A 4,570-nucleotide genomic window follows, 5' to 3' on the forward strand; every position below is an offset into this window, starting at 1 on the left:
ATACTACATATAATAAAATAAATAAAATGAATAAAATATTCTATAAATTGACTTGAAATAAAAAAATGAAATGAAATAAAATGTTCTATATTTGTTTTGTTTAAATATTGGTTTTTGAACGTTTCTTTGTGTTTTATACGTAACAGTGCCAACTTCTGACGTCTGGTGTGCGTATGTCGGCTGAAATCTTTAATCGGTGATTTCATGTGAACGAACAAAATATGACAATGAATGGAGGTGGGTATGGGGTGGATAACCCAATTAGAACACAAGTCAGTCATGCGTGATTTCATTAGGATACCAGCGAAACATTTAGAAATTTCCGGGGACGGGTGGATACAACCTATTTGATATCGCTTCACTTCGATTCCCTTATCGATCCGATACCGCGGTGCCCTCATCAAACTTTATCTAACACGTACACGCGGGGTGATGCCTATGTCTCTGCGAACCTAATATTAAATATTTAATTATAATTAATGCCTAATTATTTAAACATCCGTTTTAAAATGTTACCGTGCGATCGCGTTCGAGTTCAAAAACTCGATTGCGATATTTTTCGCTATCGCGATTTTTTTTCTTCACTTGGGTTTAATTAATCAAGCGCATAAAGTTACCTGTTCTCTAAGTTAATCACAAGACACTCAAGGATTCGTATAAATCCGTGTAAAAACACAGAGATGTATTGATAGTGACTGGGATTGTTGTTAATTGGCAAGCTTTGGTGTGGGTTTATACGCCACGCTGTCTGGTACATATAAGTGTGTGTGTGTGTGTGTGTGTGTGTGTCGTGCGTTGGTGCGTGCGGTGGTGTGTGTGCGTGCGTGCTGGTGTGTGGTGTGTGTGTGTTGTGTGGTGTGTGTTTGCTATGTGTTGTGTGGGTGTGTTGTGTGTGTGTGTGTGGTGATGTGTGTGTGTGTGTGTGTATGTGCTGTGTGTGTGTGTGTGTGTGCGCCGGCGGCGCGTGTGTGGCGTGTGTGTGTGTGGTGTGTGGCGCGCCGCGTCGTGTAGCGTGGTAGTGCCTCCGCCTCGCTCGCCCTCGCCGCTCCTGCTCGCTCGCTCGTGTGCTCCTCTCGCTCGCCTGTGCTCGCTGCCTTCGCCCCTGTCCGCCTCCACCGCCCCCTACGTGTAACCGCGCTGCACCGCCGCGCGCGCCGGTGTGGTGTGTGGTGTGTCGTGTCGGTGTCATAGGTGCGTGCGGCTGGTTGATTGTCGTGGCGCCGAGCGGTGTTCATGTCAAGTCGATGCTGTGTTTCGGGTGTGTGTGGTGCCGGTGCTGTGTGTGTACGGTTATGTTATGTGTCGCTGTGTGCTCGCCTGTGTTTGTAGATGGTGTGCGTAGGCTGTATGAGTATGTTTGTGTGTGTGGTGACTGGGTGTGATGTGTCGGGGTGGTGGTGATGCTGGGTGCGCGCCACCCCAGCTGTGTCGCGTGGTGTGTGGTGTCGTGTGCGCGCGCTGTGTGTGTGTGCGTGTGTAGTGGGTGTACGTCGTGCAGCGCGCAGCGGCGGCGCGGTAGGTGTGGTTGGTCGTGTGTGTGTCGATGCTATGTGTGTTCCGCGCGTGGCCTCGCCAGTAATCGTGCGCTGTGATGGGCGGTGTCGCGCGAGAGCGAACTTGATGTATGTTCAGGAATTTGTGTGGTATTGTGGTGTGTGGTGGGGCGTGACGTATGTGGTCAGTCGGTCCTGCGCAGCGTATAGGAGGGTGTGTCTCTGAGTGATCGCTCGACTACATAGCGCCAGGATTGTGATGGCAATCGTTATTATGGGCGGTGTTCACTATGTAGGTGAAGCGTCAGCACTAAGATCACACCGCCTCAAGGGAGTTCTCATATGGTGGGCATCATCACCCCCCTCGCCACACACAGACACACATACAGTACATCGCTCCCAGCACACACAGCACAACACACACACACACACACATATAGCACACGCACACCACGGACACATACAGGCACGCACACAGTGATACGAACAAGGTGAGGCGGCACACACACATACAACGGCGCACGGGAGTCACGGCGCGCGGCACGCCGGACACCACCAGCGCACACACACACGCCCACCCAACCACACAACACAGCAGCACAGACAAATCACCACACCACAGCACACACACACACACACACACACACACAACATACAGCACACAGCACCCACACACCTTACACGACAGCAGCACTGACACACATCACACACAAACCCACAGCACACAGCACATCCACACACACACACATACACACAACACACCACAGGACACAGAGCAACACCACACACACGACTACAGCACGCTCAGAGACACGAGACACACACACATCACCATAAATCAAAGCACACACACACAGGCCGATACCCACAGCGCCAATCGCGTTATTACTGGCAGGTGTACTATGTGAAGTGAAGTCAGAGTTTCGACCTAAGCATAACAAGGGTACTAGGTAGCTTCGCTATAAGGTGGGTCAATCAGCCCCCCGCCACCCCACGCACACACAGCACAACACAGAGCACCACCATCATACACTCTCGCCCACATACAGCCACGCAATGACACACATACACACACGGCCGCGCACAGACACCCGGGTGGAGGCACGTGAGCACCACACCCACCACAGCCCGCACACATACACTACCCGCACACACACATACGCACCAACACAGCCGCGCGCGCCCAGCGCGACAACACGCCACACACATCACGACACACACACACACACACGGGCGCCGAGACCCCCGCCCACACACCACACAGCACATGCCAACACAAACACACGCAGCGCCGCACACACGACCAGAAAGAACACACACTACGGACGAACACAACACACCACACAAGCAGCCACACACACAGCCAGCACACACAACACACACACAACACACACACAGCACACACACACACGACACACACACACACCACACACACACAACACAGCTTATAAGTGTACGCAGACAGCGTGTGCGTATAACCGCACACGGCAAAGCTTGCGCAATTAAGCCCACAAATCCGTCAGTCACTGTATCGATCATACTCGTGTGTTTTTACACCGGATCTTATAGACGAATCGCTTGAGTGTCTTCGTGAGTTACCTTACTAAACATCGTAACTTTTTATGCGCTTGGTGTATTAAGACGCCAGCTGTAAGAAAAAAACATCGCGAAATAGCGAAAAATATAGCATCCGGTTTTTTGAACCGAACCGCGATGCGCACGGATAACATTTTTTGAACACGGTATGTTTTGGCTCACGATCCTCGGGCACTAATCCCCCCCCCCGCCACCACCCACTCCCACCACCGATTAAAGATGTTCAGCCGACACTACGCAACACCAGAACGTCAAACGCTTGGCCACACTGTTGACGTACTAGAAACTACAGAGAAACGTTGCTAAAAGACGCAAAAAAACTAATATCAGAAATTTTCGTTTTATTTGCACTGTTTTTAGTTTCAATTTAACTTTTATTAGAAGCATTTTTAGTTCATTTTATTTATTTTATTATATCGTAGTCATGCATAATATAGTAATATAGTAATACCGTAGCATGCTAACAGTGTTGGCCAGAAGTAAAGTTTATTGGGGGCCGATTCGTCCGATTGTGTTCACTGTATGCATCGAGCTACTCGACACCGCAAGTGGTACGAGCGCGCTTTTCTCTGCACCATAGCTGCTGAAGATACAGACGGCCAGACAGTCTGTCGGACTGCTTCTGAATCATTGAATGTTTGCCGCTGCTGACACGGATTCTTCAATATGGATCACAAACATGTCATCCTTCACTGAAGGTCGACCATTGTTAATTTCGTAATTTACATATTTATTCGCACGCCGCCGTGCGTAATCTAGTTAGGGAGACAAACTCGTTTGGGCTGAATAAACCGTTCATACAGTAAACCAATGTAACGAAGGCCCTTTTCGCTACTGAAAGACTAATCCACAGCTGCCTACGCAACAGCTAAAGATTGGCATAGTTCTTTAATAATACAATAATATAACATAATTATAAGTTTTATTTTAATATGAACTGTATACCCGGCGGAAAGTATATATACAGCGACACTATATATCAGTATATATGATATATCAGTGCATTATCATATAAACACCCTGCGGTACGCAAGAAACAGCTAAATAGTCAGCTCGATGAAAGTAAAGGATGTGTTTTCATGTAATATTGGCCCCTCGCTCCATCACATATATTGTGTATGCAACGCAATCATGCTATGTCAAGAATAATAATCAGCTGGCAACGAATACGCATTTCGTCTCCAGGTAGGCCTTTCCTACGGGAAAGGACCTCACTCACCCTCCACTGGGTATGTTCTATTTGCCTCGTAAACTGGGTATTAGCTAGTAAAGCTAGTCTACGTGATCAGCTTTTCGTATATTAATTATTGACTTTCTAAGCCTCATCTCTGTTACCTATCAAACTAGCTTTGCATAGAATCTTTCTCTAAAGAAATCTGTCTATTTAATATCACAGAGAATCTCTCTCTCTCATTGCTCTCTCTCTCTCTCTCTCTCTCCTCAGGTCGCCCTCTCCTCTCGTCATGCCCGTCGTCGGCGAG

Source organism: Priapulus caudatus, unplaced genomic scaffold (assembly GCF_000485595.1).
Source record: "Priapulus caudatus unplaced genomic scaffold, Priapulus_caudatus-5.0.1 Scaffold921, whole genome shotgun sequence".
In the NCBI taxonomy this organism is placed as follows: Eukaryota; Metazoa; Priapulida; class Priapulimorpha; order Priapulimorphida; family Priapulidae; genus Priapulus; species Priapulus caudatus.